General features: G+C 36.1%; 1 non-coding gene across 4 annotated transcripts; it reads left to right on the forward strand.

Moving 5' to 3' along the window:
- The first annotated feature begins 14,241 nt into the window (after window positions 1-14,241).
- Window positions 14,242-20,482, forward strand: LOC104883859 (uncharacterized). Of its 4 annotated transcripts, none has more exons than XR_008967311.1 (5): window positions 14,242-14,714; window positions 14,828-14,989; window positions 16,105-16,327; window positions 19,598-19,705; window positions 20,227-20,482. It is a non-coding gene; the product is annotated as an uncharacterized LOC104883859 (transcript). The 4 variants fall into 4 exon arrangements; XR_008967312.1 differs by lacking the exon at window positions 20,227-20,482 and adding an exon at window positions 19,905-20,125; XR_008967310.1 differs by lacking the exon at window positions 20,227-20,482 and having other exon boundaries at window positions 14,243-14,417; window positions 14,527-14,714; window positions 19,598-20,125.
- Window positions 20,483-26,068: the final 5,586 nt, after the last annotated feature.

Genomic DNA, 26,068 nt, shown 5'->3' on the forward strand with positions numbered 1-26,068 from the left:
CAGATGAGGTTGGAGGAAGACGATGCCATCCTCAACCCATATCCACCCGACGCGCATCAGTATCCGCTGATCGGAAGGCTTTCGTCCCTAAGAAGAACAACTGGCGAAGTCACCCTTATAGCCGTTCAAACCAGGTAAATAATGTTACTGACGTTGTGAAAGTGCAGGTAAAGCGCGAGGACGGAGTCGCCAACTTCCCTGCTCTAGACTCCTACGGATTTTCGTTGATGTCGGAGGTGTCGTGAACGCTTTATCCAAAATCGGAGCGCCAGTTCGTTGGCCAAAAAAGAGCGACCGTCCGGAGGCGCAAAAAGATCAAACAAAGTGGTGTCAGTTCCATCATGACCATGGCCATAAGACGGAGGAGTGCATTGCGTTGCGACGAGAGTCGCGTTCATGCTCAATAAGGGGCATCTTAAGGACCTCTTGAGCGACAATGGTAAAGCGTCCTTCGGTAGAAATACGCGCAGTCCGACCCTCCTGCGTCGCCCAACACGTAAAGGTAATCAACGTCATCTCTGGTGGATCTGATGTATGTGGACTAACGTATTCCGCAGCCAAAAGGCTAGCAAGAGAGGGTACCCCCTCGTCCGCCGTTTATAAATCTTGCAGGTCAGCTGAGGAACGCAAGCTCGAAGCAATGGCGATAACCTTTGATGACGACGACGTCTGCGACGTGGAGCATCACGACGGATTAGTCATATCCCTGACTGTCAGCAACTGCTTGTTGAAGCGAGTGTTAGTCGATGGGGGCAGCTCAGCCAACATCATATTCAAAAGCGCCCTCGAAGGTATGGGTTTGTGCGATAAAGATATTACTAAAAAATCTACTGTTTTGGTAGGTTTCATGGAGAGGTTGAACATACTGTCGGAGAGATCACACTGCCAACGCTAGCCAAAGGCGTCAACCTGCCAACCAGATTCAACGTTGTGGACTGCCCGTCAGCGTACAATTCATCTTTACCCCATGGATACATAAGATGAAGTCGTCCCTTCAACCTATCATCAATCGCTGAAGTTTCCTACCAAATGGGGCGTCCAAGAAATAAAGGGCGAGCAGAAGTCTGCAAGGGAATGCTATAGTTCGTCACTCAAACCCCCAAAAGCGACTATCTAGCAATTAAAGGATGGGTCAGCGCCCGACGCGCCCAGCGAGCAGGACGTGGATGAAGTGATGCTCGATCCATCCATCCCCGATCGTGTCGTCCGAATCGGAGCGACATTGTCGCAAGAAATACGAGGTCAGTTAGTTGATTTTTAAAACTAACCAAGATTGTTTTGCTTGGTCCCATGAAGATATGACAGGAATCAGTCCGACGTCATTACGCATAAGCTCAACGTCGACCCGCTCACAAGCCTGTAAAGCAGAAAAGACGCAAGTTCGCTCCTGAAAGGAACCAAGTCATCAATGATAAGGTCCAGAAACTGATCGATACCGGAAAGATCCGCGAGGTAAAATACCCAGATTGGCTAGCCAACGTCGTGGTGGTCAGCAAAAAGAACGGGAAGTGGAGAGTCTGCATCGACTTCACCGATTTAAACAAAGCATGTCCCAAGGATCCGTTCCCACTCCCTCATATAGATGCAATGGTCGACGCGACGGCCGGTCACGAGCTTTTAACGTTCATGGACGCGTATTCCGGGTACAACCAAATATTGATGCATCCAGACGACCAAGAAAAGACCGCGTTTGTTACCGATAAAGATATATATTGTTACAAGGTTATGCCTTTTGGTTTGAAAAATGCAGGTGCCACATATCCGCGACTGGTTAATCAAATGTTTAAAGATCAACTAGGTGACACTATGGAAGTGTACATCGACGATATGCTTGTCAAATCCAAGCGAGCAGGCGATCACATTCAGCATCTGTCGGAGGTTTTCGACGTATTACGAAGGTATGGCATGAAATTAAACCCTACTAAATGCCCCTTTGGAATGTCCGCAGGAAAATTTCTAGGGTACGTCGTGACACAACGAGGAATTGAAGCCAGCCAAGACCAAATAAAAGCCATCATCAACATTCAGTCCCCACGAAGCGTCAAGGAAGTGCAAAAGTTGACTGGTCGCGTAGCTGCGTTGAATCGTTTCATATCCCGGTCATCTGAGAAATGTCACCTATTTTATGACGTCCTGAGAAAGAACAAGGGCTTCGAGTGAACGCAACAACACGAAGACGCGCTGCAAAAACTTAAAAGCTACTTAGCGTCGCCGCCATTATTGTCAAAACCAAATATCGGGGAAACGTTGCAGCTCTATCTCGCGGTAAGTAACGTGTCCGTCAGCGCTGTCCTGACGCGAGAAGCGGAGAGCCAGCAGCTACCAATCTACTATGTCAGTAAGTCTCTGCTAGACGCGGAGACCAGGTATTCTTCATTAAATTCTATGTGTCGCCCTCACAATTAATTCGTCAAATGTCAAATTTTCATGCCTTCTCAAAATCCATATGCCACGTGTCAACTGGAGGAAATCTATTGCTTATTTATGCTTGCATATTACTTCAAGGCGTGTGCCATAATATTTAATGCTAGGAAAGAGGATTAAGTAAATCAATTACAGTCCTCTTCATTAGGAAAGAGCATTATAATCATCCTTAAATTAAGCAAATAAACATAGAGAAGATTTATGTACAAGAATTAAGTAAAATTGGTTGGAAGATTTATTTGTTATCATCCTTAAATCATTTGCTCCATCAATACAAAAATTATAATACTACACGTGCTGAGTTCATGCCCATCCTTCTCAAATAATCAGAAAAGATTGTTATATCATTTGCTGAGTTGACAAAATGCTTCAAGACAAACAAGAACGACCTACAACTAAAGGAGTTGTTAGTTTTCGCAGAATCATGTCCATTGAAAATGTTGAACATGTATTAATAAGTAAGTGATTAATACTACTTTGATAATTTGATAAATTTTCCTCTGAATTTCCCACAAGTTGCTATTAGTGAAAGCTTATAATTGGGGTTAGTAGATTATGAAGAAATTGACTTGTCTATTAGTATTCCTACTGGCGAAATCATAAGGTGTACTAAGTTGTTTGAAAACTTGCCTTTGAAGATAGGAGGTTTTGTCTTTTCGTCTGACTTAATAGAATTCAATTTGGGAGACCTGAATGTGATTCTTGGAATGAACTGGTTGAGTCTTTACAAGGCTAATATTGATTGTGAGATTCAAAAGGTAGTGTTGAGAAATCCTTTGGGAAAATTGACCTCCTATAGATGTTTTGGAAAACCTAAGAAATTTGGAGTTATCTCTGCTATGCAAGTGAGGAAATGGATGAGAAAAGGGTGTGAAATATTTTTCTGTAGTGTGCAGGATGTGAGCAAGGGAGTCGAAGTGAAACTTGAGGATGTACCAATCGTGAACGAGTTTATGGTTGTATTTTCGAGTGAGATTTCAGGTATGCCACTGCTAAAGCTGTTGAGTTCACCATAGACTTAATTCCTGGAACTACACCTATATCTAAGCCACCCTATAGAATGGCACCTCCTAAGATGAGTGAGCTGAAAATGCAATTGCAAGAGCTATTAGATAAAGGTTATATTGGACCTAGTGCATCACCTTGGGGAGCTCCTGTGCTATTTGTGAAGAAAAAGGATGGAAGCATGAGGCTATGTATTGACTATAGGGAGTTGAACAATGTAACCATCAAAAACAAATACCCTTTGCCTAGAATAGATGACCTATTCGACCAATTGAATGGAGCGAGTATGTTCTCAAAGATTGACTTACGTTCAGGATATCATCAACTGAGGGTACCTGATAAGGACGTACCTAAGACTGCCTTCAGAACGCGTTATGGTCACTATGAGTTCACTGTAATCACATTTGGGTTAACCAATGCTCCTGCTATATTTATGGACTTAATGAATAGGATCTTCCATGAGTTTCTAGATAAATTTATGGTGGTTTTCATTGATGACATTTTAATATATTCGAGGAATGAAGCTGAGCATGATGAGCACTTGAGGATCATTTTAGAGACTTTGAGGAAAAACCAACTATATGCCAAGTTCTCTAAGTGTAAGTTTCGTTTGGAGAAAGTAGTGTTTTTGGGGTCACTATGTGTCTAAGGAAGGAGTCTCAGTAGATCCTGCTAAGATTCAAGCTGTGAGTGAGTGGCCAACTCCAAAGAGTGTGTCAGATATTAGAATTTTCTTAGGTCTAGCTGGCTATTATAGGAGATTTGTGAGAGAAATCTCGAAGATAGCAAGGCCTATGACCAACTTGATGAGAAAAGAGTCCAAATTTGAGTGGAGTGAAAAGTGTGAGGAAGCTTTTTAGATTTTGAAGGATCGTTTAACCTCTGCACCTGTTTTAAACCCTACCTGATGGAAATGAGGGATTTCAGGTATATAGTGATGCTTCGAAGAATGGTCTAGGATGTGTGTTACAGCAAAATGGGAAGGTAATAGCATATGCGTCGCGTCAATTTAAACCTTATGAGGCTAATTACCCTACCCATGATCTAGAGTTAGTTGCCATAGTGTTTGCATTGAAAATTTGGAGACATTACCTTTATGGAGCGACTTGTAAGATATTCACAGACCATAAGAGCTTAAAGTACATTTTCACCCAAAAAGACCCGAATATGAGGCAAAGAAGATGGCTCGAGTTGATAAAGGATTACGATCTAGATATCCAGTATCACGAGGGGAAAGCATATGTGGTTGCTGACGCCTTGAGTAGGAAATCGAGTCATAGCTTGAGTGCTTTGATAGTCCCTGAGGAGTTGTGTCGAGATATGCAAAGGCTGAGCCTAGAAATTTTAAATCCTGGGGAAAGTGAGGCAAGACTTAGTACCCTTTCTTTGGGATTGTCAGTTTTCGATGAGATCATAGAGGGTCAAGTTGGTGATGAGCACCTAGATAAGATCAAGGAGAAAATGAAGCAAGGTAAGGAAGTTGATTTTAAGATTCATGATGATGGGAGTCTAAGGTTCAAAGGGAGGTGGTGTGTACCACAAAAGTGTAATGACCTTAAGAGACACCTTACGGATGAGGGGCATAACACTCCATATTCTGTGCACCCTGGAGGTGATAAATTGTATAATACTAGTGGAGAAACACATGAAGGGCTGCGCTAAAAAAGGCCCTTAGGGCTGCGTATTCTGACAGCAGCCCTTTCCATAGCAGCCCTTCACAAGGAAGGGTTGCGTTTTTAACAAAAAAACGCTGCCCTTCACGTTCAAAAACGCAGCCCTTTTAGACCAAAAAAATAAAATTATTGAAATAATGTAGTTTGATAAAGCAGCAACAATAACCAGCGGCGTGTAAATGCAATTTAATAAAACTTCAATCCAGAATTGAAATTAAAATTAGATTTTTATTGGAATATCATACAACCAAAATAATGTAAATATACAACTGAAATTAAATAACAGATATAACAAAACAATTTCAATCTTTAAACTAAATGTTTAAATGCTAACTTGAACATCAGCTTCTAACTTTAACTTGAACTTCCATCTTCAACCTAAATCTGTAAAAGCCAAAATCTGAACAGAAGCAATGAACCCAAAAAATTCAGAAAATGGAGAGTATTTTTAAGAAAAAAAATCCACAAATTCAAAACGAACGAAAATGAACAAAAATAAAAAAAACGAACCGAAATACAAAAGAGAAAAATTATAGATCTGAAATTACATGAATTAATGAAAACAAACATGAAGAAATTATAGATCTGAAAAACGAAAAATCATCACTTGATTTCGACGACGAAATTTACTATTAAAGCACTCACGTGAATCGTTATAGACGAAATCATTCAATTTTATACAATAAACAAAAAACCTCCAAAAATTCAAAATTCATGAAATCGAGCAAAATCATCTAAACCTAGAATCACAAAACAACAAAACACACCGAAAAAACTCAATAACAAAATTCCGCCATTAATAAGAGAAACAATTAAAATTAAGCTTGAAAATTGAAAAAAAAAAAAACTAATACTGAAGAGAGAGATGAAGAAAAAACCTGGAAGAAGAACTATTGACAAATTCGTAAAGACGACCATGATTAGAGAAGACGAGAACAACAATATCGACATCACAAAGAATAGAGAGTTCGAGAGCTTTTTTGATAAGACCAGAACGCCGCTTTGAAAAGATGGCCGAAGTTCGACGACGACGACGGCGAAAGGATGAACGACGAGTAACAGGCCGCAGCGTGAAGGAGGGAATTTTTAGAGATTAAATCTGTTGACAATCAAGTGTGAAGAGTGTTGAGATTGAAATCGAAAAATCAAAATCGAATTCGAAATTGAAAAGTTAGGGATCTGAAAAGTTAGAGAGAAAGTGTATGTGTGTGAGAGAGAGAGAGGATATCTGCTGTTTCAAAAGGAGGGAGGAAGGAGGGTGAGAGAGAAGAACGTGAGAGAAGAGAGAGAAGGACGTGAGAGAAGAGAGAATGAGGAGAGATAATTCAATTGTGTTTATAGGGCTGCATTTTTTTAAAAACCGCAGCCCTTCACTGAAAGGGCTGCGATTTTCTTTAAAAACACAACCTTCACGAGAAAACGCAGCCCTTCCAGCGTAGCCCTTCTTTTTTTTTTCCTAGTGTAAAGACCTTAAGGTTATATATTGGTGGCCAAATATGAAGCGAGAGGTAGATGAGTATGTTTCTAAGTGCCTAACCTATAAGAAGGTGAATATAGACCATAAGAGACCTATGGGAAAGGTTTAATCGTTAGAGGTCCCTGGATGGAAGTGGGATTCTATTTCTATGGACTTTGTGACTGCCTTACCTAAGACAAGAAATGGAAATGACACCATTTGGTTTATTGTGGATAGATTGACCAAATCCGCCGTGTTTATACCTATTAAGGAGACATGGAAAAAGAAGTAGCTCACTAAAACTTGCATTAATCATGTGGTGAGACTACATGGAGTTCCAAAGGACATTTTATATGACCGTGACTCTAGATTTCTATCGAAATTTTGGAAAAAGGTCCAACTAAATCTTGGGACAACGTTGAAAATGAGTACTGCCTTCACCCTGTGATTGATGGTCAAACTGAGAGGACTAACTAATCAATGGAGGACATGTTGAGAGCATATGCGATTGATTTTCAAGGTAGTTCGGAGGACCAATTAGATTTGATTGAGTTTTCTTACAATAATAGTTATCATGCGAGCATCAAAATGGCACCTTTTGAGGCCTTATATGGACGGAAATGTAAAAGCCCATTTGTGGGAATGATTTTAGTGAGAATATCGTCTTGGGGACAGACTTTATTAAGGAGACCGTTAAGAATGTCAAATTAATTCAGGCTAGAATTCAAGCTGCGCAAGATAGGCAGAAAAGTTGTGCGGACTTGAAACGACGCGAAGATGAGTTCGCCATAGGTGATAAGGTGTTCCTGAAAGTGTCACCCACTAAAGGCGTTCTGAGATTTGGGAAAAAGGGCAAGCTAAGTGCTAAGTATGTAGGCCCATATGAGATTTTGGAGCGTATCGGGAAAGTAGCTTATAGATTGGCGCTGCCAATGGAGTTTGAAAAGATGCATGATGTGTTCCATTTTTCCCAACTTAAGCGCTATATCCCTGATGAGCGTCATGTCCTAGAGCCTGAACGAGTTCAGATCGATAGTAGCCTCACATACGAGGAAAGACTTGTCAAGATTCTCGACAAGAAAGTGCGTAGTACACGCAATAAGGATGTCCACATCGTCAAAATCCTTTGGTCTAACCACGAATCTGAAGAGGCAACGTGGGAAACCGAAGATGAAATGAGAAAGAAGTATCCAAATCTATTCCTTGAGGTGAGTTACGAGGGCGTAACTCGTTTTCTTTAAGGGGGCTAGAATGCGATAAATTTCGCGCTTTTTGCCTATTTTTATGAAAGTTTCATTCATTTGTATGCCTATGTTCGGCAATTCGCACATGTAGTGCAAAAGAAATAGATTCTCCGCATAAGAAAAGGTGTTCATAAGTAACACAAGTGTTTTAAGACTGGGAAAAGTGCACAAGTGGCACGATTCTAGTTAAACTTTTGAAAAGATGAGTCCAAACTTTTGAAAGTATGTGAGTTTTCGTGTCAAGTTTCGGGACGAAACTTCTTTTAGGGGGGGAGGGTAGACTGTAATCCCCCATAATTTTAAAGGATTTTATAAATATATTTAAGTATTTATATATTTATATTTACACCCAAATTAGTTTTGAAATGATTTGACTATTTAAAAAAGTTGACTATTTTAAAAGTCAAATGAAATTATTTTTCATGGCTTAATATAATTGAGAATATTTTAATTAAGTATGCTTTGATAAAAGTTTTAAATACTAATTTCGATTGAAAAAGAAGTCTAATGGACTTGAGGAACTCAATAAGGAAAAAGGAGTCATATTGATGATAAAAGTTCTAATTTGTTTATTCTATTCATCATCAATTTTCATTAAGCCCAATCTTCTTTTCCTAAGCCCCAAAGGGAAGCTTCTTATAAATATCTTAATACCCAATTATTTTATTCCACACAAAGATTTATTTTTCTCTCTCCTCTCACCAGATCTCACGCCACTTTCTATTTTTTCTCTCCTCATGGTTTTCTTTCTCTCCCTTCACTCGTTTTTTTCTCTCACCCGAATCTGATTGGCCAGATTTCTCATAGTTCCATTTCTTTTTATCCAAAACTTTCTGCTTAGAAATTGTACATCTCGAAAAGTTATTGATTTTAGGCTCAAGAATCACTCAATTCCAATTCTTATTCTATTAGTTATGCCCTATGCAAGTTTCGCAATTTTGCTGCCATATTTTGCTCGCGATTTCGGTATTTCACTCTTTCTTCCTTTTTCTTTTGATTCTTTTCCTCGCTTTCTTATATATTAATTTCATATATATTATATATTGAAAGAATAAAATTTCAGATTTGTTATTATTTTTAGATTGGAGTTTTCATCATTAAAGCATGGATTTTTAGGGTTTTAATTACTAGAAAACCATAGTAGCATATTAGATACTATGAGATTGATTTAGAATATGATTTTAAGTATGTTTATATATGTTTAGAGAAGGTTTATTAATTTTAAAGTTTCTGAAATTTCAGAAATGGTTTATTTATAGAGTTCTTAAGGGTTTTTAATTACTAGTATGGTAGTACTATGCTAGGAATTAAAAATAATTCAAGTTTTGATATTAAAATCAACTTTTAAACGTATTTAAAGGGGGTTTTAAATAATTTAAAGCTGCTGTAATTTTTTTAAGATTGTTAATTTCTGTTTTGTTGTTTTCTAGGCGGAGAATATTTCGTAGGGAACTTTTAGAGAGTTGAAAGTGGCCTACAGGCTAGTTTACACGAGGTACGTACATAATTACGTGCTATGTGATTAGTATCATGTTTTAAGAGATTTTAGTATCATGTATAGGAACTTATTATGTTCATACATATGTGATTTCTAGTAATTGATTTACATGTTTTATGCCTGTGTGCAAGCATGTGATTTGAGATTTATTATGAATACACTAGTGGAAAAATGAAGAAGGGTTGCGCTGAAAATGGCTTGTAAGGCTGCGCTTTTTGACAGCAGCCCTTTCAATAGCAGCCCTTCACTTTTTAAGTAGGGCTACGCTAGACAAGCGCAGCCCTTCACAAGGAAGGGCTGCGCTTTTTAGGTAAAAGCGCAGCCCTTCTAAGCTAGAAGGGTTGCGCTTTTACGTAAAAAGTGCAGCCCTTCCTACCAAAAACAAAAAAAATAATAATTTTTTTTTCGACATTTTTTTACTATTAATCTCACATTTTCTGAATTTTAACATTTGCATTAAACTTTAAAGTAAACCATCCAAATCTAGAAGAGAAGAAAGTATAGATCTACAATGCAACTAAACCCAAAAAAAAAAAAAACAGAACGAAACGAAAAGGAACAAAAACTAATATACAGAAGAGAAGAAATTATAGATCTGAAAATACAAGAACATTAATCAAAACAAAGATAAGAAATTATAGATCTGAAAATACAAGAACATTAATCAAAACAAAGATAAGAAATTATAGATCTGAAAATACAAGAACTACCTACCTCCAAACATTAACCTAATAATGTTTAAATACATAAAACAAAACCCTAATACATAATTAAGGAAAAAAATTCGGAATTACTTAACATGCCTATTTGGAGCCTTAAACGAACTCGGATGGCTTAAAAAGCCTAAACATCACAGCATAGCTGTGAGTTTGATTCGTTGGCCCGTTCCGCTTCCGAAAAAGTATCACAATAGGCAATCGGACTCCGTCGGCATGATTACTGCAAATCATTTCAGGCTTTTTGTCACAACGTTTCTGGGAGTTTTTGAGAAAGAAGAGAGGATGAGATAGAAGGAGGAAAGGGAGGAGGGACGTGAGAGAAGGAGGGACGTGAGAGAGGAGAGAGAATGAGGGATAATATATTTGACGAAGCCCGTTTAATATTTGAAGCCCGCGAATTTTTTATTTCACATTTTTTTAAGAAGGGCTGAGTGATACTAGATTGTATGTTTGTATGGATTATTTGATATAAGCATGAAAAGGAAATTTATTTATTAATTCGCATGAGGAATTGATATACGTTATAGAGAATTGAATCATGTTGTTCATGTATTCTTTGATGAGTATTATTTTATTATCTTATGAGGACTATGGACCTTATTTGGTAAGTTTGAGTTATGCCTATATAAAGGTAAGTTGGATTGTTGGCTAGGTTCAACAAATAAAATGGATTGGATTAAAGGAAGCAATTTTGGATTGTAAGTTGTGATCACTTATTAAATCCTAAGATAAAAGAAGTTCATTTGTGATTATGTGATTGATTATTTCTGTGTTGCTTGTATGTGTGTGTCATGACAAGTAATAATTGGTAATTAACGTAAAGTGTAACGAGAATAGTTGTAGAGTTTAGACTGGTGCACGTCTAGAGTTGGACATTGGGAGTTGGGGTTATGGTGAGTGTGCCATAGCTTTTCTAGGATGGTTGATCCCTATTCCTCTTTTAGTTCAAAGGTTCCTCGATATTGTAGGTCATTCGGGAATACATAGTGGCTCACGTATTCCATCTTCGTAATGAAGGCTGGTTGGTAGGACAACTCAGGGTCCAATAACTATTCCATTCAAAGTAATAAAAAGATGTTTAGAATTTATTTCAGTAAAAGTTGTCTGCAGAATATTATATGATTATTTATTATTTATCCCTGCACGCGTACGTTATTATTTAGTATCATGTTTAGGAATGCTTATGTTTGATATGTAGTACTCAGCTTTGCTGATTACGTGTTTTGTTTTTGTGTGTGATCATAGCTTTGCCTTATTGGTCCTGTGATGATCCTTATGGTGAGCAGATTCAGTATAGCATTGACATTACAGGTTCGCAGATGTGCATCATTAGGAATCTGGAGTGGAGAGATTGTGTAACTAGCATAGTTTAAACTCTGCATTCTTAAGAACATGTTTTGTTTAAGTTGTTTGAGTTGGTTTGTTTAACTCCTAAACATTTGTTATTTACTTCTTGAGTTTTAATAAAGTTAAAGTTTAGTTAATTGTTTTCCGCTGCAAAAAATTCTGAATAAGCTGATACGTTATCACACAGGCGATAACACTTGGGTAATTCTCTGCTTGTATATTATATAAATTTTTTCTAAAAAGAGAGAATTATCGGGGTGTTACAAGGAGCATAGAGCTACGAGTAGATGGATCACCAACAACTCAAACATCCAGACCTTCTTCAACTCCCACAGAGGGAGAAGATAGAATAACATCCTTGAAGGATGGGTTAGATGCCATACAATAAAAAACAGGAAGCGGATTTCTCAAAACACATCAGACAAGAGAAGAAGAATAAAAGATAAAGTTAGAAGAAGTTGAATAACACAAATACCTCCAGCACAAATATATAGCATTTAGGGTTTACATGCCCCAACTGTCTACCAAGCAACCAATCAAATATACTAGAGTAACATACCATCGCATTTGATGCGAGAGAGGCATACTCCAATTGAGATTAACACGACAATTACTGTCAAGCAGAGAGATAATTACCCCTCTGAACATGATGGACTTCACATTAACATACCACAAACCCTCATATCTCACCAAAACATTGAAATGCATTAAATGCGGTCAAAAAGCACCTCACACAAAGAAGCCCCAATTCAATTTGAAACCCTAGCTCATATCAGTGAATGGTAATTAATCCTACAAAACTAGGAATAATTAAAACAAGCAAGCCAAAACCAGGCTGGAAGGAGGTATTATTAGCAGCCAAAGGACGCTTTGAATGAGAACTAAAACTGAACCAAGGCTAGGAAAGCCATAATAATTCCTAGGATTGCAGAGAAAAGCAACCCTCACACTTACTTTCCCATCATTTATAGATAACAAATACGCAAATTGAGATTTAATTCCCTTATAATCGAAAAGCTTTAAGCCACCTGATGATGATTTAGCTAGAAGATAAAGAGATTTGGGGCAATGAGATTTTTTCGGGTTGCTAGGATTTCGCTAAATTGAGGCTTGGGTCGCCCTTATTTTTTTATCTTCTCTTTCTCTCTCTTACTTTCTCTCTCATTTTTTTCTGGTTGGATCGACATATATAAGTATGGGAATTCCACTTTAACTGCATATCTGTCCATATTGAAAAATTTATAATTTTGCAAAAATATATACTTCCTCCGTATCAAATTACTTGCAATAAATCCATGAACACGGACTCCTAGGCAAAATTTCCTAAGGTGAGATTAGAAAAAGGTGAGGGTATGTAATTAAGTTTAATTGGAGAGATGGGATGGGATCAAGCACCAACTAATGCTGCCACTTCGAGTACCTACTGCCACCACTACCGCCGAGGCACCACCAGTACCACTACTTACTGCCACCACCGCCGCCGGAGCACCACTCGTATCACTAGGACCACCGAAACGCCACCACCACCAACACCATCGAAACACCACCAATACCACCAAAACACCACTGAAACACCTTCTTGCTGCACAAATCAACCTAAAACCCAAATTAAAGCCCAAAACTACCTTCATGCCCCCACCACCACCCACCGTCAAAAACCAATTTCACCACCACAACACCACCGAAACGAGAAAAACAAATCGAAGAGAGAGAAAGCCGGAAAGAGATCTGCACTAATTCGGCTGGTGGTGAAGGTTTTGGGTGGATTTCGGGTGGATTTCGGCTGGTTGTGGTTGATTTCGGTTGGTGGCGGTGGCTTTGGGTGGATTTCGACTGGATTTTGGCTGGTGTGGAGGTTTTCAGTGGATTTCGGCTGGTCGTGGTTGATTTCAGCTGGTGGTGGTGGGTGGAGGAGATCGAAGGTTGAAGGTGATAATGGTGGTGGTGGTGGTGGTGGAGAGAGACGGCAAGAGGATGGAGATGGGAGCATGATGAGAGAGAAATGGTGGTGGGTGGTGGAGTGAAGGTGGTAGTGAAAGGAGGGAGGGGTTTTATTTAGGTTGATTAATTGTGGTTATGTGTATAATTAGTTTGATTTGGGTAGTATAATATGTGTTTAGTTTTTTAGTAAGGATATTTTGGTAATTTTAAGAGTAAAAAGCATACCAAAATCGCAAATAAGTACATGCACCCAAATGCATGTAGAGCATGGTGCTCCATTTTCTAAACTACGTCGTTTTATCATTTAAAGTCTATAATTTTAAAAAATTATTTTTATTTGCTTCCTTAAATTTTGCAACTAAAGATTCATTTTTCGAATTTAAATTTAGAAGTTATACTTCCTCCGTTTCTTTTTACTCGCTACACTTTCCATTATGGGAAGTTTCACATTACTTGCTACACTTCTTTTTTGGGCAATAAACTCTCTCTATCTCTCTCCTCCCACATGGGTCCCTTTTCTTTTTACTCTTTACCTCTCTCTTCTCCAAAAATTGCCTAGGAGTCCGTGAAATGAGAAGTGTAGCGAGTAAAAAGAAACGGAGGAAGTATGTTCTTTTACCTTAACTGTAGATGTTCATTTACTATATGTTCTTTTCATTCTAACCTTTTATCTTTTATAAATATAAATTTACACGTTCTTTATTTTAAGTCGTATGTTCTTTTTTAAAGTAGAAAAGTTGTTGAGAAAAGTTCATGTTCTTTTATATACATATTAAATGGTATGTTCTTTTTGGGTGCACAATGAGCATTGTGCACGCTGGTGCATAATCCATGCTTTGTATCAAAATGAAAAGAAAAAAATTGTTGCAAGTAATTTGAAACAATCGTATTAGCAAACTGTTGCAAGTAATTTGATACGGAGGAAGTATCAAGGTGATTAACTCGTCCAAATCTCAAAGTTATAATTCCAGTATTGAGTGGCAACCAAAAATTTGAGCAACGTTTTCGCGGGAGCAACTCAAGAAGTCAACAATGTCGCTTCACTCAGCATTCAGAGAAAGGCTTCGAGATATGGAGAACACTCGCAATCTGAGACTCTCTCTCCTCCAGGTTTTGCTCTTCATTGACCTCATTTATCACCATCACCATCACCATCACCATCACCATCCTAATCTCTTCTCACTCACACTCTAAAAATGGAACCAACTTTTGGTTTTAGGACGAAAAAGATCTACAAAGGAGTAAATCTCTTTTATTATCAGCTAAACATGCCAAAATCAGATTAATGGAGCAGAAATGCTTGATGTTAGATCGCAAATTTGCATCCGACAACTTCAAAATATCTTCTCTCAAATGTGAAATTGAATTCCTCGATCGGAAATATGAAACCTGCGCTCAACAATTAAGGTTCTGTCCATTAATAGTTATGACATTCATTGAATTAGATTCACTTTCTATATCTTTTTTATATATTTTGAGTTCGTTAAATGTTTGCTTATTGATTTAATCTGCTAAATTAGGGATTTGAAAGTTAAGGTAGAGGAACTTGAGGAATTGACAACGGAGAGAAGAATTTTTACGCTGTTAAATGCTCTGAAATGTGCGATTTTAAGACTGAGATTCAGAAGTCTGTTGAAGAAATCAGTCACAGAATCAATGAATTGAGGTATAGTAGAGATAAGGTGAGTCATGTGTTGGAGTTGAATTTTCCAATTTTAGTAATTCTGTTTAATTAACTTCAAAATATTTACTAGTACTTCTGCTATTTATGATTAATGACTATTGACAAATGATGACAATTTGCTATTAGTTTTGGTGCATGTTTTTTTTCCGTAGTGTTGGATGGTTAAGGACATCACTTTGGTGCTGGCCGGTTTGAAACTCCAAACGCTTAAGTTTGTGTAACTTTGGTTAGATAGTGTGAGTGGGGAATAATTGATAACTTCATTGCGCATTACTACAGAAGTTTTTGGGTCTTTAGTGGGGATTAAGTTAATGTACACCCCCACCAATGCGTATTTGGCTCTTAGCGTTCAGTTAGCTTTCTTGTTTTCATTTGATTACATGCTAAGTGGTGTTTACTCTTCTGGGAAGATCCAATGATTTTCCTTGACGATAAGGAATGAATGACATACTTATGAGGAGTTATGTGACTAAATCATTTTAGGTTAGCCCTATACTAAGTGTTTCGGCTTTGGTCAGGTATATTGTTTTGTTAGGAAGCTTATAGTGGTTATTGGTTAAGGTGTGATTGGTTTTAGCTTATCCCCATAAATAGGGTGGTGCTTGCTATATGAAGGGTTTTGCTGATTGGATTGAACTGCTGATTGGTCATCTTTTTCCAAATTTCTCAACATTGGAAAGATGTGGTTTATTAAAATCACGTGGAAATTGTATCATTCAGTATCGTCTTCCCTTATGTTTGCAATCGTCATATATAAAATAGGAAACATAGATCCCTCCGTTTTCTTCCCTGTATATAACTTCATTCAAATGTATGTGGCTTCAAGAAAATGGCAGCCTTCAACTTTCCAGTATTTGTAACCAATTTCTGCCATAATGGTGTTTAATCCAGCACAAGTATTTCTGTAGCATGATATGTGATCTGCTTACTGGGAGTTAAAATGAAACAAAACTTAGTCAATGCTCTAATTTATCTTCTGGAGACTTGCTATTTGTGAATGCCAGTATGCAGCTTCTGCTGAAATGTTAATTGCTCTGTAGAAATGACATGTTCAATGTTCAAGTTTTTCTTAACTATGGCTAGTGTTCTTAATGATTGAACATCATCTTTCAGCTCAATCTATGCCACTTAGGACTTCAAGAGAGGAACCGCAAGGAATTAAACCATGACATAGAAGCTGCTGAGATGAGAAAGTCAGAACTTTTAGCTTTGAAGCAAAAGGTGAACAGTAGCCTGGAATCTAATAAAGAATTGAGAGCAGAGTTGCAAGAGCAGCTTCAGAGTTTGAGGTGATAGATAAAAGTAGACTCTCATGTGCATACCAGAGAAGAAAGAAGTAAGTGTTACCATAGAGACACACCATAGTCCATTTCCTACAATCAATGAATCTTGTTCAGCATAAATACTGTTAGATGTTCTTGATTAAGGGGGGTGTTCTATAGAAATGTAATCTCCTGTAAGTTCTCGGTAAGTGAGTTTCTTCAGAAAAAAGAAAAGAAAGAAGAGTTGCCTGATAGAACTGAAATTATCAAATCTCAACGCGGCAATAAGAGTACTTATTATGCATGATGAATTTAGAATTTGTTTCAATCCAAAAAACAGCGTAACTTTTGGTACTCAAATAAAATGTCGGACATTAATTAGGGGACTTTGTCAAATAATTCTAGATTTAGGCCATAGAAATAATAACACCAAGTTTAATAAACTCTGAAAAAGTTTCAAGTTTGCTACTTGTCACATGGGTGAACTAATGCTAGACAAAGTTAACTTCGTATAATTTTCCGTCACAACCCTGGAAATGATATAAACCGTTTATTTCTATTTGACATGTTTAGTGGTTGAAGGGATGGGTGGCCAGGAAGAAAGGGGTTTTGTTTGGATTCCAATGGTTGGAACTTGGAAGAGTAAAAAGAGGGTCCATGTTCTTGAAATGGTAAAAAAAATCATGTATTGGGAGAGTTCATTGGGGGAGGGAGGAAGGTTGATGGAGGAAAGAAAGAAGATAAAGGATCGGAGAAGAGGGAACTGGATCAAGCTTCCTTAAGAAATGAACTTGAGGCTCACAAACTAAACGTACATCCCTCAGATTCATTAATACCCTTATTTACGATCTGAACTCTTTAAAAGAGGGTTCTTCTTCCTCAAATTCATTGCCTTCATCCTCACTTTCCTCATATCTGTCAATGGCACGTCACTCAGCTAGGGTGAGTGGAGACCATTCGGAAGCGGTGACTTCTCTTCCTAGTTCTTTTCTCTCCTCAATTTCCCTATATTTCTTTCTTTAACATACTAGATACTACCCATGTTAATTTTAGGAGGAGACAAAATTGCAAAGGAGTTTGATCCCTTCTATTATTTGTCAAACGTACCAAATTCGAAAATCAGATTACTGAAGTCTCTAGCAGAAATAATGAAATTGAGGCTCTATAGGGATAAGGCGAGTCATCTGTTTAATGAAGCAACTTTAGTCCTTATGAATTAAATTTGCAGTTTTGAGATTTTAGGCGTGATGTGAAAGAGTATTGATGATTAAGTAAATTCATTTTATTGTTTGAGGATATGACAGGATTTATAAGATCTGACATGTATTAGTTGAACAGAAAACATTGATAGGTAAAAGGTTGGCCTTTTTTCGTGATCTGTGAAAACGTTCTACGAATCCTTATGATTTGAAATTTACAGAAATCTGTTTAAAAGTTGAACAAAGTACATCAAAATAAACATGGAACGCATTGAACAGGCGGTCTGATATGAGACCTTATACTTGCTCAGTTAATCATGAGAATAACTAAAGAATGGAAAGTAGTTTTTTCTACTTTGTTTTTCAGAACATGGTGTTCCTGGTACAACCTGGTATTCAATTTCCTTTTTCAATATTGCTGCATGTTTCTCCTAATCAACTTCCCAAGTTTGATGCTACCTGGCCTATTTAAACGGTGTGAGGGGGGAGTAGTTTAGGGCTTCGTTTGCGTCTTTATGAACTCCATGTTGAAACCTAGTTAAGGATCAATTAGTGTTGACTACTAGCATGAGGCCATCAGAAACTGCTACTTGTACTGGAGTGAAGTGACTAAAGCACTAGTAAAGGGTAATTGGAGTCTTCCTCAGTGACAAATATCAATAAGATGGTGGAGAAACTGTAGGGAATCCAAATATATAGTCACGAACACTAATAAATAAAATTCATGGCTTCTTAAAATTTGAACAAAATGGACAGAGTACATAATAGACAGAAAATAGCGAACTAACACAGAAAATTACAAACATCTCTTACCTTTAATTCTAGGCGTAAATTACATTATAAACTATCTTTTACACCCACTAAACCCAATTCTAATGGTACACACCAAAGAAAGCTATAGCCATGAATCACGAACAAGAATCCCCCTTTTACAAGACATGGTATTACTCAGGTGCAACTTTAGAACGATTTGATGAATCCCCCTGACTCCCTGATGATGGAGGCTTTCCCGTGAAAATAGTCTTCAATGCCTTCCCTAGCACCTTGTTTTGGTTTCTTTTTGGTGCATTTGGAATATCATCAGTCTTTATCGGCTTATTTCCTCCGCTTTCCATCTTCTATATGTCACTGCAAACAGTATTACTACTCTTAAAAGTAATTTTGTGTTCTTCAAGATGAGTTGGAGCTGTGTTTTTGGTACTTTGGATCTTAGCCAAGAAGCTTTGCATTTATATATAGACCAAATCATCACATTTGTACTTGTAATCATCCATGTCATTTCTTTGATTATTCCATGCAATGTAAACTATGTTCCAACAATATTTGTACTTGTAATCATCCATGTCATTTCTTTGATTATTCCATGCAATGTAAACTATGTTCCAACAATGGGGAAGTAGCATTTCTGAAAAATTTCTCGGTAAATTTGGAATCAGTTGCAGGCCTAGGATCTCATCGTTATGCTGAAGCAACATATAATAAGATAATTTGCTTTTGCATATGTGGTTATGCTTTTAAACAATATTATATTGATTTGTCTACAACGTAGAATTTGCAGGTGAAATTCTGCTTCATGCTACTGATATGTTTAGTCCTTGGTGTACAAGTGATTGGTGAATAGTGATATATATATATATAATATATGCTTTCTCTGTTCTGTTTTAAATGAAATATTGGGTGAATTGACACTATTTATTGATCAATTTTGACTCTAATTTATTGTCATTATGTAAAGAATAATATAGTTAAGTAGGATCTTGTTAGATTCGTTTAAATGCATACTATCAAATTGTAACTTTTTTTTATTTTTTACATTTGTACAACTAAAGATATTAATGATTAAAAAAGCGCGTTGGGTTGCCTGAAAAAGCAAATGTTTCGTTTAAAACACAACGGAGAAATTATATATATATATATATATATATATATAATATAATATATATTTATATATAGGAGGGCTCTTGTGAGAACACCTCCTCTATGTGAGAACACTTTTTTATGTGAGAACAAATCTGGACCTTTGGATCTAATCTAATCCAACCATCATAAATAAACTAATGAGTAATTGCATTTTTGTAATTTAGGTTTTTCCTTCCTCCCCTTCTTTCTCACAAACTTTAACGTCATTTTTTTTCCCTCTCTAAGTTTTTTGCAGAGCTTTCTCTCTCCTCTATGGCGTCATTGATGGAGTAATATTTCAAAGTTTTAGGTCGATTTTTCGCAAACTCACACTATTCTTCCATTATTCAACAGGTATTACTCGAAATTTTTAATTTGATATTATTTACTTGCAGATTTTTGTTCGATTTTTTTCTGATTTCAATGGCGTTTTTTGTTTGATTTTTCTTCGATTTTGTTAGACTCTTGTTCGATGTTTGTTCGATTTTGTTCGACTCTTGTTCGATGTTTGTTCGATTTTGTTCGATTTTTGTTCGATTTTTGTTCGATACAGGAATTAGGTTTTAAGCTGTGGCAAAAACTATCGATAGAGGAAGTAGGTTTTACTTGTGGCAAAATTTATGATACAGCAGAGGGTCACTATGATAAATCAAAGGGTCACCATGATATAGAAATAGGAAATTTTATTTTTTGTTGACTAATTTCTTTAAACATGTGATAGATGGGTTACTATGATATAACACATGGTCACTATGATATTTTTTCATAGTTTTACAGGCTTAGTTGCTCAATGTCGTTTTCTTGATTCTCTTGGTAATCTTCTTCAATTTTAGGTTAATTATTATTAGGTTAATTAGTATTTTGTTTTCTTTCAGATATGGAAGTTGGATCTTCTTCGTTAGTTCTTGCATCAGGTTTATTTTTTACTAATTGATATGTCAGTTTGTAATGTTCTAAATTTTCGTTCATATTAATGTTAAAGTGTCACGATAGACATTCATACAAATAACAATGTTTAACAGTAGGTGAATATGTATTTTACAAGGAAAAAAACCATAAAAAGACCATATTAACTTTTCTTATTTCATAGTGACCCTACTAACATATCTTGGAAGAATCATTTACTTACAGAATATAGTCACTATTTCGTCCAAAGGGTCACTATGATGTATTATCTAAAACATGCAATCCTAACATTAAGGGAACAGGTGGTGAATATGTATTTTACAAACAAAAAAAAACCATAAAAAGATCATATTAACTTTTATTATCTCATAGTGACCCTGTTAACCTATCTTGGAAGAATCATTTACTTACAGAATATAGTCACTATTTCGTCCAAGGGATCACGATGATGTATTATGTAGGTTTCATTATAAAATACTAATATCTCACTACCAAAAAAAACAACATATTAATCTGCTAAATCTGGTGTTTCTGCTACGTGGGTGTCAAAGCAAGTTTACGTTTTTAGTTTTTCTGGATTTAGTCTGTAAATATTCTATTGTTTCCTTTCTGGTTTATTTGAAACAGAACCTCTTCATCGGACATCGAACCAGGAGGAAGCTTGAATCTAATTTCTAGGAGGAGAGAGAAGAACGTGATTGAAAGAGAGAGATAAACGCGTGAGAGAGAGAGAAATAAAAGTTGTTTTTTTGGACGACTGTTTTAAACGAGAGAGGAGATAGTAGTTTAGTTTTTATGTTTGAAAAAACGTGAGCCATTTGATTAAAACTAAATCTAAGGATGAGATTCATTCTCACATAAAAAAGTGTTCTCACATAGGGACCTATTCTCACCGGCTCCCAACCCTATATATATATATATATATATTATATTTATTATATATATATATATATATATATAGAGAGAGAGAGAGAGAGAGAGAGAGAGGAGGGCTCTTGTGAGAACACCTTTTTTATGTGAGAACACTTTTTTTATGTGAGAACAAATTTGGACCTTTAGATCTAATCTAATCTAATCTAATCTAATCTAATCTAATCTAACCATCCTAGATACACACATGAGTAATGGCATTTTCGTAATTTAGTTTAACCCTTACCCCCTTCTTCCCCCACCCCTTTCACGCTACTTTTTTTTTCTCTCTATCTTTAATTTCTTTCTCCTCCGTATTATCGTTCATGGAGTTTTAGTTCTTCAAAGTTTTAATTCGATTATTTGCGGATTACACATTATTTTTTCTAGAAATTGTGTTGGTTAATATGATACAGCAGAGGGTCACTATGATATATAGCAGAGGGTTGTGTTGGTTACTATGATACAATAGAGGGTCACTATGATATATAGTAGAGGGTTGTGTTGGTTACTATGATACAATAGAGGGTCACTATGATATATAGCAGAGGGTTGTGTTGGTTACTATGATACAGCAGAGGGTTGTGTTGGTTACTATGATATATAGCAGAGGGTTGTGTTGGAACTATGATACAACAGAGGGTCACTATGATATAGCAGAAGGTCACCATGATATGGAAATAGTAAATAATATTTTTTTTTTCTTGACTAATTTCTTTAAACATGTGATGATTGGTTATTATGATATAATACATGGTCACTATGATATTTTCTCATAGTTTGGCAGGCTTAGTTGCTCAATGTCGTTATCCTGATTCTCTTGGTAACCTACGGATGAGATTCATTCTCACATTAAAAAGTCTTCTCACATAGGGACTTATTCTCATCGGATCCCAACCCTATATATATATAGAGGCAAGATCACATGAGAATGCTCCTTACATGAGAAATGAGAATGAATCTCAACCACACGATTGATTTAGAGTTACAACACTTATTCATTAGAGTTATATCCCTCTATAAAAATTTGAATTCAAAAAAAAAATTATTTTTTTTGAATTTTTTTTTTCAAATATTTTGTTTTTGGAGTTACATCACTTTTTCATTAGAATCACTTCACTTTTTCATTAGAATCACTTCACTTATTCATAAGAGTTATAGTGTGTAAAATTCATTCTCATTTCTCATATAAGTATGCATTCTCATATGAACTCACTTCTATATATATATATATATATATATATATATATATATATATAAATATATATTTATATATATATATATTATATATATATATTATATATATATATATATATATATATATATATATTATTATATATATTATAATAAAAAAAAATCATTAAAGATTTAAAGTTACTGGTGCTATCCTTGACTGTTCTATATATTTTCACATGTAGATGGTAATGAGCTGCTTACATATGCATTTCAGTGTACTTCTGGTCGACTTGGCCTTGCGTGTTACTCTTTTGTCCTGTGTTTCAATGTTTGTGGCGATGCTAATAACCAAACGTAGATAAATCAGCGGCTATTAATTGAACTCCATTAGAGCCTAAATGCTGGTATCTATATTGGTATATATTACTGGGCCCTTTTTTTGAGAGAAGGGTGTCCTAACTTTTCCTCGTGTACAAAAAAAAGTATCGGTGCATCCCCAAAAATGAAAAAAAATAAATGTTTATAACTGGAATTAACAAAGTTGACCCGAATTGAAATATGATTCAGATCCGAAATGATGATGTGAAACTTAACTCGAAATAAATCGAAACGAATTAAAACTTACCCAAAATGAATTCGGTCCAATATTGGCTCGATACACAAAGTGAGCGGAGCTGTTTGATCAGAACCAATCCAACTCGAACTTAATTGTCCCAAACTTGCCCGAACTAAACCAACCCGATTTGACCCGAACTACTCGACATGTGTGTTCTATACTTTGATTTTATTAGTTTTGGGTTGGTAAAACCAACAAATTGCTTAGAATTTAAATAGTAACTCCTATTTTTTTAAAGAGAAAACTTAAGATATGTTTTTGATATATAACAAATCTAGAATTTTTTTATTAGTTTTGCTTAATTATTTTAAAAACAAATATAAGATGTAACCGTGCATGGAACCACCAAACCAAAACTAAAACCCATATTCAGCCAAACTAATTTAAACCCGATTTGAAATAATCTGAAATTTTGACCCAAGACCTCAACTGCCTTGAATGACCAAATAACAGAATGAAAATCGAAATTCGAATAGTCTTGAACTACACTTGATCCAGATATCAATGAGACCTAAGATGGCCTTAAGGGAACATGAAGTAACTGGCCTGATTGCCAAGTCTAGTCTTATAATTGTTCTCGAAGCCTAAGAAAAATGCCAACTCTCTAGCTATCCTTTTAGTCTAGCTATCCTTTTAGTAGGTAGTGCTAGAAAATTCTCGACGTCACTATTTTTATAAAGTCTTGCATCTTCATACTCGCTCTGTTTCCTAAAGATCTTCCCTCTTTTCGTTTAAGTGCGTTTTCAAAAGATCTTCCCTTCTTTTACTTTATTCATTATTTGGAATTTTTTTTTCCCTTTTTACTCTATCATGTCTCTATCATATGGTTCACAATTACATTATTAATTCAATTTTATTCCCTTTTTCTATCCTACTTTAACCTTTTTTATTTGTTTATTTATCTTAACCCCTTTCTCTCTCCTACTTTACCCACCCCACACCCCACACAAATCGATTCTCATTGGTATCTGTAGTAGCGGTAACAAGGAAAATCTTTAGGAAACGGAGGGAGTATATGGTAATGCTTATCCACCCCTAAATATTTCACTTAATTACTACCTCTGCATTTTTTTATTTGCATCATTTGTTTTTTCACGTGTGTCGAGACACTTCTTTGAATGTTAATATATCTTATTGAGTGTTAGTAAAAATTATAAAAATTTGATATTTGGAATCCTCGTATTGAGAAGAATTTAACAAGACTCGCAAGTGTCATATCCTTGCGGTGGATCGCCGAGAGCAATTCGTGACTCGCATTATTGTCCGCGATTTGGGGTTGTTGGCGATTTTTTGAAACCTTGTTTCTTCTTATAACAAGAATTTAACAAGACCCCATTTGACTTTGTTTTTTTTCTTATATAATTATGCGAGATAGTTTAACAAAGTTAGTTGATAAATAGTGCTACAAAAGCAAAAGTTGCAACTAAAAAAATACGGAGGTATTAGAGTTTTTCAATTATCTATTACTACTTTGGAAAATATTATTAATTAATTACGGATTTCTATGAAGAAACAAATGGTCATTACCAACAATTCACTAAATTGAGCTTCTTGGATTACATCTCAATTAAAACGCAAAGCCTTATCCTTGATGTACCTCGCGCTTTTGCTCAGTGTCAAGTGCATTATCAATGCGTCCCACACATTTCGTGGCATCTCGCACATCCTCGTGCGCCTAGCGCACCGTTGGTAGTTCAGCTTGGCATTTGCCAAGAGTGTACAACGACTCGCAAGTGTCATATCCTCACGGTGGATCGCTGAGAGCAATTCATGACTCGCATTATTGTCTGCAATTTGGGGTTGCCGGCGATTTTCGGAAACCTTATTTCTTCTTATATCGAGATTCATCTCAAAGTTTTTTTTCCTAACTCTCATATATATACCTTCTTGATCGATTTTTCTTTCTTTTTTATAAATTATATAGCCCAAAAACACAAGTCTCCCCTATTCATCTGACATATGAACAATTCTTGAGACATACAAATCTTAGATCCGGGTGCACAGAGTTATAGATAGTTGTGTGAACCTTGGGGGAGGAGCGTCATCTTGAATTCGAACTGAAGGTGGCGATATTCGTTTCTAAGACAATGGCTCTCACACCATGAATTTAACGTGCTTCACCAACAATGTGTTGGCTACGTCCACGGGCAGGAGATAGAGTATTTTTATTGATTTTGAGGAAAATATAATTACATATTAGTTTCACACTAATGACGGTTTAAAAATCTAGGTTACAATATAATAATAACCCCAAAAGAAAATAGCGTCTCGGCGTCAAATCCCCATTCGCCCCGCCCAAACTGCCCGATCGGGAGCGCAAGCGTAATCAACACGTCTTCACAAAACACTTTTGCCTGGTCACTGCCCGATCACCGACAGGCGGGCCAGCACTCAGCTCGCATATGTCTTTCGTCTTTTAGCCTAGATTCAAGGCATTATTTTATTGTGGTATTCGATTTTTTACTATCTTAAATAACAGTCTGAATTCCACAAAAGTTTCTCATTGGACTATTAGTTTTAAATTTTTTGAAGACCTCACCCTATTAATATTTGAATAAGGACAAATTTATTCAACAAACCATTTCAAAATAAATTTCAAGAAATATCATTTAAAATCATGATGGTCTCATATGGATAATGCTTTTTTGAAAAAATTTCTTTCATACCATGAGATAGGGTTCGGGATTTAGGTTAAGAGGTGCGAAAATCTGGAACTCATCTTTAGAATTAAACAAGTCTATTAGAAATGAGGTAATCACTCCATTAGTGATTGAAATGAGATTCAAATAATCACCCTCATTAATGATTAGATAGGAACGGTTAAAGGAATCACACTAATGAGTGATTGAATAAGATTTAAGATAATCACTCTAATTAGTGATCAAATATGAAGAAAGGTTAAGGTAATCACTCTTAATGAAAGTTAACATAATCACGTCAATTAGTGATTAATCAAGGTTTAAAAATAATCACCCTAAATAGTGATTAAATATGAAGAAAGTAATCACCTTAATTGGTGATTGAATAGGAGTTGAAATAATCACCTTAATTAGTGATTAAACTTAGGATCTTTTAAGAGAGGTCTTAAAAGAATAAGATTTTATTCCTAA

The sequence above is a fragment of the Beta vulgaris genome, chromosome 8 (genome assembly GCF_026745355.1).
Source record: "Beta vulgaris subsp. vulgaris cultivar EL10 chromosome 8, EL10.2, whole genome shotgun sequence".
NCBI lineage: Eukaryota > Viridiplantae > Streptophyta > Magnoliopsida > Caryophyllales > Amaranthaceae > Beta > Beta vulgaris.